Source organism: Macaca fascicularis, chromosome 4 (genome assembly GCF_037993035.2).
Source record: "Macaca fascicularis isolate 582-1 chromosome 4, T2T-MFA8v1.1".
Lineage (NCBI taxonomy): Eukaryota > Metazoa > Chordata > Mammalia > Primates > Cercopithecidae > Macaca > Macaca fascicularis.
Window position 1 is genome coordinate 25,782,569 of NC_088378.1, and position 12,044 is coordinate 25,794,612.

At 40.4% G+C, this 12,044-nt stretch overlaps 1 long non-coding RNA gene across 1 annotated transcript in view; it reads left to right on the top strand.

The window, feature by feature from the left end:
• The first annotated feature begins 381 nt into the window (after window positions 1-381).
• The window catches only part of LOC102139483 (uncharacterized), a 125,928-nt gene continuing 114,265 nt past the window's right edge, over window positions 382-12,044 (top strand). Inside the window, exon 1 of the long non-coding RNA XR_001489937.4 lies at window positions 382-548. This is a non-coding gene — a long non-coding RNA (uncharacterized lncRNA). The remainder of the gene's footprint in view (window positions 549-12,044) is intronic.

A 12,044-nucleotide genomic window follows, 5' to 3' on the forward strand; every position in this document is an offset into this window, starting at 1 on the left:
AAATATGTACAACTTTGATACAGTTTCAGGTTGCTCTAGACCCACTTGGCCACTTCATGTGAACAGTTTCTAGTTTGAGAGACAACAATATGATCGTAATCAAACTTTGTAATTAAAACTAATGAGGGCAACAGACACTTCTCAAATAGGAGATGTGTCAGTTACAGCTCTCCCCTACTTTAAGGCAGGGGTCTCCAGTCCCTGGGCCATAGATAGATAACAGTCTATGTTATCTATGTGCCTGTTAAGAACCAGGCACACAGCAGGAGGTGAGCGGCAAGTGAGCAAAGCTTCATCTGTATTTACAACCACTCCCCATGGCTCACATTACTATCTGAGCTCCGCCTCCTGTCAGATCAGCAGCAGCATTAGATTCTCATAGGAGAATAAACCGTGTTGTGAACCGTGCATACAAGGGATCTAGGTTGTCTGCTCTTTATGAGAATCTAACTAATGCCTGATGATCTGTCACTGCCTCCCATCAGCCCCAGAAAGACTGTCTAGTTGCAGGAAAACAAGCTCTCGGCTCCCACTGATTCTACGTTATGGTGAGTCGTATAATTATTTCATTATATATTACAATGTAATAATAATAGAAATGAAGTGCACAATAAATGTAATGTGTGTGAATCATCCCAAAGACCATCCCCCCACCCATCCGTGTAAAAATTGTCTTCCACAAAACTGGTCCCTGGTTTCCAAAAAGGTTGGAGACTGCTGCTCTAAGGTATTCACAAGGAGACAGAGTTTTTTAAATTTTTTACTCCTCCTCTTCCTCTTCCTTTTCTTCCTCCTCATTTTTTTTTGTTGTCCTCTTCCACCTTTTTTCCAGGCAACTTTAGTGGAACCCTTTGGGCCATCAAACTTTCCTTTAGACTTACAGTCAGCAACGTCCTTCTCACACTTCTTCAGCTGTGACACCTTAGTGATGTAAGGCTGCTTTTTACTGTCTTTTACTGTCATTTAAGTTATTCCACATCTCACCCAGCTTTTTGACACGTCTCCAATAGAGATGTCAGGGTTTGTGGATTTGATCTTGTGGCAGAATTCTGAACAGAACAGAAAGAATCCAGATGGTGGCCTTTTGGGGGCATTAGGGTTCTTCTTGCCTTCCTTAACTGTTTCGTAATTCTTCATTTCCCAATCATAGTGTACTTTATCTGCCTTTGCCATTTCGTCAAATTTAGACTTCTCTTTCCCAGACATTGTCTTCTACCTCTCAGAGCAATTCTTGGAAAATTCTGTAAAATGAATAGGGAACTCTAGACTTTTCTTTTTATGTTCTTCTCTGCCCATCTGCACAAAGAAGGCATAGGTAGACATCTTGCCCTTAGCTTTCTTCGGGTCAACTTTGTCCATCCTGACTATATTGTTCCGATATATTTTATTTAGCTTAAAATATCAAAAAAGTCATTTCGACATGTAATCAATACGAAAATTATTGAGATATTTTACATTTTTTTCTATGCTAAGTCTTTGCAATCTGATGTGTACTTTACACTTCAATTCAAACTAGCCAAAATTTGAGCGCTTAATCGCAAGGTGTGGCTAATGTGCCACTGGGCATAGCTGTACCCGCAGATGACTCCTCCTCCCCGGGTCAGCCTGCGATGTTTCCCCTTAGTCCTCATGCATACTGAGCATCACATGGGCTGCTTGGGAGAGATGGAGATAGTGGGGCAGATTCAGAACCCAGGTCTCCATTCACATTGGGCAGCATAGTTCTAGAATATGCTTCTGTGCTGTTGTTTCCCATACAGTTGAAAGAGATGTCCACATTTATTTCTACTGCAGCCATTGGTACCATAATGAGGAAAGGCCAGCTGCTGAAATCTCTGAAAAGTTTTAATAGATTCAGTAAGCAAGATCTATCCAAGTGCTTCAGTTCTCTCCAAACCTCTGCTCACTGCAGCTGCAGTTGCTAGATTAAGCTCAGCTTTGATACAATGTGACTGGGTTCATGCTGCTGCTCTGATTGCTGCCATCATTATACAACCTTGTCCAGGCTCACTGTGGCCAGACACAGGAAGAACTCTTTTCCCTTTCATGTCAAGTACAACCAAGTGTGCTCAAGCCAAAACTGACTTGACATCTCAGTCCCACAGCTTTTGTCAGATTCACTCACATGTATTCCTTCTGTTTTTCTTACTCTGGGTAACTCTAACGATCAGGAAGCATCCTTCTAGGCCAAGTACCTATAAATGCTAATACCTAGAATAATATATATATGAATTTTTAAATTTATTTTTATGAGACAGGGTCTCACTATTGCCCAGGCTAGAATGCAGTGGTGTGATTATAGTCCACTGCAGCCTCAAATTCCTGTACTCCAGCAATCCTCCCTCTTACCTCAGTGTCCTGAGTAGCAGGGACCACAGGTGCACACCACCATATCTGGCTAATTTTTTAATTTTTTCTAGAGATGGGTTCTATGTTGCCCAGACTGTTTTTGAACTCCTGGACTCAAGCAGTCCTTCTGCCTTGGCCTCTCAAAGTGTTGGAAATACAGGTGTGAGCCACCCAACCACACTCGGCTGAATACTTTTTTTTTTTTTTTGAGATGAAGTCTTGCTCTTGTCACCCAGGCTGGAGTGCAATGGCACGATCTTGGCTCACTGCAACCTCTGTCTCCCGGGTTTAAGTGATTCTCCTGCCTCAGCCTCCTGAGTAGCTGGGTTTACAAGTGCATGCCACCACGCCTGGCTAATTTTTGTATTTTTAGTAGAGACGGGGTTTTACCATGTTGGCCAGGCTGGTCTCGAACTCCTGACTTCAGACAATCCATCTGCCTTGGCCTCCCAAAGTGCTGGGATTACAAGCGTGCACCACCACACCCGGCCCCAAATAATATTTTTTAAATAAGATTTTAACAGACAGGATGAATAAATTTGTGGACAATTAATAAACCAAGCTTTAGTGTCATGAGAATAGCATAAGTTTTCTTAAATTTTCATATGTAGTAAACCACAAAGATTATACTGTGGATTCTGATAATTTCCAGCTCATCTTTAATAGGGAGTGACTGATAGTAGATCTAACCTAAGATGATGTTGTTGATTTTTCAAACTGTGTCGCTTGGACCTAATGCATCTGCTGAGCCTGCTGCTGGGAGCCCTGGGGCAGAGGAGAGAGGCAGGTGTGGATAAAGGGTGGCAGGCAGCAGGGCATTGGCTTCTCATTCTCCTCTTCCCAAATCCCCGTCATTGTCTTCCACTGTTTTTCTTTCAATGCTTCTGGGCAAGATCTGGTATGAATGAATGGTTTCTGTGCCCAATTTTTAAAAGCTCACCTACTTAAGGGAATTGTCTCTGTTTTGATTCAGTCTGCATATTTCTTGTGCTCCCCATATTACATTTTTATCCTGCCATCTGTGCTGAGATGTCCACGTTTTCCTTAGAGGCTTTACTACTAAGTACTGTCTTTGCTTGTGCAACTGTTCAAAGAAAAATCTTTCGGTACCACATATTTTAAGCTCATTTTTATTGTGTGCGTGTGTGTGTGTGTGTGTGTGTGTGTGTGTGTTTTGGCTTTCTGTTTATTTAAGTAATATTCTTACTGTGGAGGAAGAAACTAAATAGAAAAAAGGACATAAAAGTCATCCATAATCGCATCACACAGAGATAAAAATGTTAACATTTTGATAAATTCCTCCTGAAATTTAGTTCATGTATATTTTAAGCTAAATTTGAACCATCTTTTATGTGGTTATCATTATTGTGATCTTGTGTCTATTTCATTAAAGCATAATTGTTATTAACTTTAAAATTCTTTAAAAAAATTTTTTTAAATTACACTTTAAATTCTGGGGTACATGTGCAGAACGTGCTGGTTTGTTACATAGGTATGCATGTGCCACAGTGGTTTGCTGCACCCATCAGCCCATCATCTACATTAGGTATTTCTCCTAGTGGTATCCCTCCCCTACCCCACCCCCAACCCCTGACAGGCCCCAGTGTGTGATGTTGCCCTCCTTGTGTCCATGTGTTCTCATTGTTCAACTCTCACTTATGAGTGAGAACCTGCAGTGTTTGGTTTTCTGTTCTAGTGTTAGTTTGCTGAGAATGATGGTTTCCAGCTTCATTCATGTACCTGCAAAGGGCATGAACTCATCCTTTATATGGCTGCATAGTATTCCATGGTGTATATGGGCCACATTTTGTTTATCCTGTCTAACATTGGTGGGCATTTGGGTTGGTTCCAAGTCTTTGCTATTGTGAACAGTGCCACAATAAGCATACATGTGTGTGTGTCTTTATAGTAAAATGATTTATCATCCTTTGGGTACATACCCAGTAATGGGATTGCTGGGTCAAATGGTATTTCTAGTTTTAGGTCCTCGAGGAATCACCACACTGTCTTCTACAATGGTTGAACTGATTTACACTCCACCAACAGTGTAAAAGCGTTCCTATTTCTGCACATCCTCTCCAGCATCTGTTGTTTCCTGACTTTTTGATGGTCACCATTCTAACTGGTGTGAGATGATATCTCCCTGTGGTTTTGATTTGGATTTCTCTAATGACCAATGATGATGAGCCTTTTTTCATATTTTTGTTTGCTGCATAAATGTCTTATTTTGAGAAGTATCTGTTCACATTCTTTGCCCACCTTTTGATGGGTTTGTTTGCCGAGACCAGCTCAGTAGCGGAGACCCTAACCCAGTGGCACTAGAGGAATTAAAGACACACACACAGAAATATAGAGGTGTGAAGTGGGAAATCAGGGGTCTCGCAGCCTTCAGAGCCGAGAGTCCCAAACAGAGATTTTACCCACATATTTATTAACAGCAAGTCAGTCATTAGCATTGTTTCTGTAGATATTAAATTAACTAAAAATATCCCTTGGGAAACGAAGGGATGGGCCGAATTAAAGGAATAGGTTGGGCTAGTTAACCGCAGCAGGAGCATATCCTTAAGGCACAGATCGCTCATGCTATTGTTTGTGACTTAAGAAGGCCTTTAAGTGGTTTTCCACCCTGGGTGGGCTACATGTTCCTTGCCCTCATTCCCATAAACCCACAACCTTCCAACATAGGCATTATGGCCATGATGAACATGTCACAGTGCTGCAGAGATTTTGTTTATGGCCAGTTTTAGGGCCAGTTTATGGCCAGATTTTGGGGGGCTTGTTCCCAACAGTTGTTTGTTTTTTTCTTGTAAATCTGTTTAAGTTCTTTGTAGATTCTGGATATTAGCCCTTTGTCAGATGGATAGATTGCAAAAATTTTCTCCCATTCTGTAGGTTACCTGTTCACTCTGATGATAGTTTCTTTTGCTGTGCAGAATGTCTTTAGTTTAATTAGATCCCATTTGTCAATTTTGGCTTCTGTTGCCGTTGCTTTTGGTGTTTCAGTAATAAGGTCTTTGCCCATGCCTACGTCCTGAATGGTATTGCCTAAGTTTTCTTCTAGGATTTTTATGGTTTTTGGTCTACATTTAAGTCTTTAATCCATCTTGAGTTAATATTTGTATAAGATGTAAGGAAAGGATCCAGTTTCAGCTTTCTGCATATGGCTAGCCAGTTTACCCCAACACTGTTTATTAAATAGGGAATCATTTCCCTATTGCTTGTTTTTGTCAGGTTTTTCAAAGATCAAATGGTTGTAGATATGTGATGTTATTTCTGAGGCCTCTGTTCTGTTCCATTGATCTATATATCTGTTTGGTACCAATATCATGCTGTTTTAGTTACTGTAGAATTGTAGTATAGTTTGAAGTCAGGTAGCGTGATGCCTGCAGCTTTGTTTTTTGCTTAGGATTGTCTTGACTATGCAGGCTCTTTTTTTGGTTCCATATAAAATTTAAAGTAGTTTTTTCCAATTCTGTGAAGAATGTCAATGTTAGCTTGATGGGGATAGCATTGAATCTATAAATTACTTTGGGCGGTATGGTCATTTTCACGATACCGATTCTTCCAACCATGAACATGGAATGTTTTTCCATTTGTTTGTGTCCTCTCTTCTTTCCTTGAGCAGTGGTTTGTAGTTCTCCTTGAATAGGTCCTTCATATCCCTTGTAAGTTGTATTCCAAGGTATTTTATTCTCTTTTTACCAGTTGTGAATGGTTTAGATTTTCTAGATTTTCAGTCATGATTTGACTCTCTGTTTGTCTATTATTGGTGTATAGGAATGCTTGTGATTTTTTGCACATTGATTTTTGTATCCTGAGACTTTGCTGAAGTTGCTTATCTGCTTGAGGAGATTTTGGGCTGAGACATTGGGGTTTTCTAAATATACAATCATGTCATCTGCAAACAGGGACAATTTGACTTCCTCTTTTCCTAAGTGAATACTCTTTATTTCTTTCTCTTGCCTGATTGCCCGTGCCAGAACTTCCAACACTATGTAGAATAGGAGTGGTGAGAGAGGGCATCCTTGTCTTGTGCTGGTTTTCAAACGGAATATTTCCAGTTTTTGCCCATTCAGTATGATATTGGCTGTGGGTTTGTTATAAATAACTCTTATTATTTTGAGATACATTCGTTCACTGCCCAGTTTGTTGAGAATTTTTAGCATGAAGGGCTGTTGAATTTTAGCGAAGGCCTTTTCTGCATCTTTTGAGATAACCATGTGGTTTTTGTTGTTGGTTCTGCTTATGTGATCAATTATGTTTATTGATTTGTGTATGTTGAACCAGCCTTGCATCCCAGAGATGAAGCTGACTTGATCATGGTGGATAAGCTTTTTGCTGTGTTGCTGGATTCTCTTGACCAGCATTTTATTGAGGATTTTCACATCGATGTTCATCAGGGATAGGCCTGAAATTTTCTTTTTTTGTTGTGTCTCTGCCAGGTTTTGGTATCAGGATGATGCTGGCCTCATAAAATGAGTTAGGGAGAAGTCTTTCTTTATCTATGGTTTGGCATAGTTTCAGGAGGAATGGTACCAGCTCCTCTTTGTACCTCCAGTGGAATTCAACTGTGAATCTGTCTGGTCCTGGGCTATTTTTGGTTGGTAGCTATTAATTGCTGCCTCTATTTCAGAACTTGTTCTTGGCCTACTCAGGGATTCTTCTTCTTCCTGGTTTAGTCTTGGGAAGGTGTATGCGTCCAATAATTTGTCCATTTTTTTCTAGATTTTCTAGCTTATGTGCATAGAGGTGTTTATAGTATTCTCTGATGGTAGTTTGTATTTCTGTGGCATTGGTGGCGATATCCCCTTTATCATTTTTTATTGCATCTATTTGATTATTCTCTGTGTTTTCTTTATTGGTCTGACCAGTGGTCTCTCTATTTTGTTGATCTTTTCAAAAAACTAGCTCCTGGATTCATTGATTTTTTGAAGGGTCTTTCATGTCTCTATCTCCTTCAGTTCTGCTCTGATCTTAGTTATTTCTTGTCTTCTGCTAGCTTTTGTATTTGTTTGCTCTTTCTTCTCTAGTTCTTTTTATTGTGATGTTAGGGTATCAATTTTAGATCTGTCCTGCTTTCTCTTGTGGTCATTGAGTGCTATAAATTTTCCTCTACACACTGCTTTAAATGTGTCCCAGAGATTCTGGTATATTTTGTCTTTGTTCTCACTGGTTTCAAATAATATCTTTATTTCTGCCTTCATTTCATTATTTAGGTTACCTAGTAGTCATTCAGGAGAAGGTTGTTTAGTTTCCATGTAGTTGTGAGGGTTTGAGTGAGTTTTTAAATCCTGAGATCTAATTTGATTGCACTGTGGTCTGAGAGACTGTTTGTTATCATTTCCATACTTTTGCATTTTCTGAGGAGTGTTTTATTTTCAATTATGTTGTCAATTTTAGAATAAGTATGATGTGGTGCTGAGAAGAATGTACATTCTGTTGATTTGGGGTGGAGAGTTCTGTAGATGTCTTTTAGGTCAGCTTGGTCCAGAGCTGAGGTCAAGTCCTGGATATCCTTGTTAATTTTCTGTCTCACTGATCTGTCTAATACTGACAGTAGGGTGTTAAAGTCTCCTACTATTATTGTGTGGGAGTCTAAGTCTCTTTGTAGATCTCTAAGAACTTGCTTTAGAAATCTGGGTGCTCCAGTATTGGGTGCATATGTATTTAGGATAGCTCTTCTTGTTGCATGGATCCCTTTGCCATTATGTAATGACCTTCTTTGTCTCTTTTTAGCTTTGCTGGTTTAAAGTCTGTTTTATCAGAGACTAGGATTGCAATCTCTGCTTTTTTTTGCTTTCCATTTGCTTGGTAAATATTTCTCCATCCCTTTATTTTAAGCCTATGTCTTTGCATGTCAGATGGGTCTCCTGAATACAGCACACCAATGGGTCTTGACTCTTTATCCAATTTGCCAGTCTGTGTCTTTTAATTGGGGCATTTAGCCCATTTACATTTAAGGTTCATATTGTTGTGTGTGAATTTAATTCTGCCATTAAGATGCTAGCTGGTTATTTTGCCCATTAGTTGTTGCAGTTTCTTCATAGCATTGATGGTCTTTACAATTTGGTATGTTTTTGCAGTGGCTGGTCCAGTTGTTCCTTTCCATGTTTAGTGCTTCCTTTGGGACCTCATGTAGGGCAGGCCTGTTGGTGACAAAATCTCTCAGCATTTCCTTTTCTCTAAAGGATTTTATTTTTCCTTCACTTATGAAGCTTAGTTTGGCTGGATATGAAATTCTGGTTTGAAAATTCTTTTTTTTTCGTTTCTTTCTTGAGATGGAGTCTCACTCTGTCGCCCAGGCTGCAGTGCGGTGGCATGATCTTGGCTAACCGCAACCTCCACCTCCCGGGTTCAAGTGATTCTCCTGCCTCAGCCTCCTGAGTAGCTGGGATTAGAGGTGTGTGCCACCATGCCCGGCTAATTTTTGTATTTTTGTAAAGACAGGGTTTCACCATGTTGGTTAGACTGGTCTACAACTCCTGACCTCATGATCCGCCCACCTCAGCCTCCCAAAGTGCTGGGATTATTAGCGTGAGCCACTGCACCCAGTCTGAAAATTTTTTTCTTTAAGAGTGTTGAGGCTGGACACGGTGGCTCACGCCTGTAGTCCCAGCACTTTGGGAGGCCGAGGCAGGCGGATCACAAGGTCAGGAGATCGAGACCATCCTGGCTAACATGGTGAAACCCTGTCTTTACTAAAAATACAAAAAAAAAAAAAAATTAGTCGGACATTGTAGTGAGCGCCTGTAGTCCCTGCTACTCAGGAGGCTGAGGCAGGAGAATGGTGTGAACTTGGAAGGTAGAGATTGCAGTGAGCCGAGATCACGCCACTGCATTCCAGCCTGAGCTACAGAGCGATACTCTGTCTCAAAAAAGAAGAAAGAAAAAAGAAAAAACAAAAAACAAAAAAGAATGTTTGATATTAGTCCCCTCTCTCTTCTGGCTTGTAGGGTTTCTGCTGAGAGATCTGCTGTTAGTCTGAAGGGCTTCCCTTTGTGGGTAACCTGACCTTTCTCTCTGGCTGCCCTTAACATTTTTTTCTTCATTTCAGCCTTGGTGAATCTGATGATTATGTGTCTTGGGGTTGCTCTTCTCGAGGAGTATCTTTGTGGTGTTCTCTGTATTTTCTGAATTTGAATGTTGGCTTGCCTTGTTAGGTTGGGGAAGTTCTCCTGGATGATATCCTGAAGAGTATTTTCCATCTTGGCTCCATTCTCCCCGTCACTTTCAGGTACACCAATCAAACATGGATTTTGTCTTTTCACATAGTCCTATATTTCTCAGAGTCTTTATTTCTTTTCACTCTTTTTTCTATAACCTTGTCTTCTCACTGTATTTCTTTGAGTTGATCTTCAGTCTCTGATATCCTTTCTTCTGCTTAATCGATTTAGCTGTTGCTACTTGTGTGTGCTTCATGAAGTTCTCGTGCTGTGTTTTTCATCTCCATCAGGTCATTTATGTTCTTCTCTAAACTGGTTATTCTAGTTAGCAATTCTTCTAACCTGTTTTCAATGTTCTTTATATTTGATTTTCTGGGATCTCTCTCTCTCTATATACACACACTCTCTCTGTATATACTCTCTCTGTATACACTCTCTCTGTACACACTCTCTCTGTATACACTCTCTCTGTATACACTCTCTCTGTATACACTCTCTCTATACACACACTCTCTCTGTATACACTCTCTCTGTATACACTCTCTCTGTATACACTCTGTACACACACTCTCTCTGTATACACTCTCTCTGTATACACTCTCTCTGTATACACTCTCTCTGTATACACTCTCTCTGTACACACTCTCTCTAAACACACACTCTCCCTGTATACACTCTCTCTGTACACACTCTCTCTGTGTACACTTTCTCTGTACACACTCTCTCTGTACACTCTCTATACACACACTCTCTCTGTATACACTCTCTCTGTATACACTCTCTCTGTATACACTCTCTGTATACACACACTCTCTCTGTATACACTCTCTCTGTATACACTCTCTCTGTATACACTCTCTCTGTACACACTCTCTCTGTATACACACTCTCTCTATACACACACTCTCTCTGTATACACTCTCTCTGTATACACACTCTCTCTATACGCACACTCTCTCTGTATACACTCTCTCTGTATACACTCTCTCTGTATACACTCTCTCTGTATACACTCTCTCTGTATACACTCTCTCTGTATACACACTCTCTCTATACACACACTCTCTCTGTATACACTCTCTCTGTATACACTCTATCTGTATACACTCTCTCTGTATACACACTCTCTCTATACACACACTCTCTCTGTATACACTCTCTCTGTATACACACTCTCTCTATACGCACACTCTCTCTGTACACACTCTCTCTGTATACACTCTCTCTGTATACACTCTATCTGTATACACTCTCTCTGTATACACACTCTCTCTATACACACACTCTCTCTGTATACACTCTCTCTGTATACACTCTATCTGTATACACTCTCTCTGTATACACACTCTCTCTATACACACACTCTCTCTGTATACACTCTCTCTGTATACACACTCTCTCTATACACACACTCTCTCTGTATACACTCTCTCTGTATACACTCTATCTGTATACACTCTCTCTGTATACACACTCTCTCTATACACACACTCTCTCTGTATACACTCTCTCTGTATACACACTCTCTCTATACGCACACTCTCTCTGTACACACTCTCTCTGTATACACTCTCTCTATACACACACTCTCTCTGTATACACTCTCTCTGTACACACTCTCTCTGTATACACTCTCTCTATACACACACTCTCTCTAAACACACACTCTCTCTGTATACACTCTCTCTGTATACACTCTCTCTGTATACACTCTCTCTGTATACACTCTCTCTAAACACACACTCTCTCTAAACACACACTCTCTCTAAACACACACTCTCTCTGTATACACTCTCTCTGTATACACTCTCTCTGTATACACTCTCTCTGTATACACTCTCTCTGTATACACTCTCTATACACACACTCTCTCTGTATACACTCTCTCTATACACACACTCTCTCTGTACACACTCTCTCTGTATACACTCTCTCTGTATACACTCTCTCTGTATACACTCTCTCTCTATACACACACTCTCTGTATACACTCTCTCTGTATACACACACTCTCTCTGTATACACTCTCTCTGTATACACTCTCTCTGTATACACTCTCTCTATACACACACTCTCTCTGTATACACTCTCTCTGTATACACTCTCTCTGTACACACTCTCTCTATACACACACTCTCTCTGTATACACTCTCTCTGTATACACTCTCTCTGTATACACTCTCTCTGTACACACTCTCTCTGTATACACTCTCTCTGTATACACTCTCTCTGTATACACTCTCTCTATACACACACTCTCTCTGTATACACTCTCTCTGTATACACTCTCTCTATACACACACTCTCTCTGTATACACTCTCTCTATACACACACTCTCTCTGTATACACTCTCTCTGTATACACTCTCTCTATACACACACTCTCTCTGTATACACTCTCTCTGTATACACTCTCTCTGTATATACTCTCTATACACACACTCTCTCTGTATACACTCTCTCTGTATACACTCTCTCTGTATACACTCTCTCTATACACACTCTGTATACACTCTCTCTATACACACACTC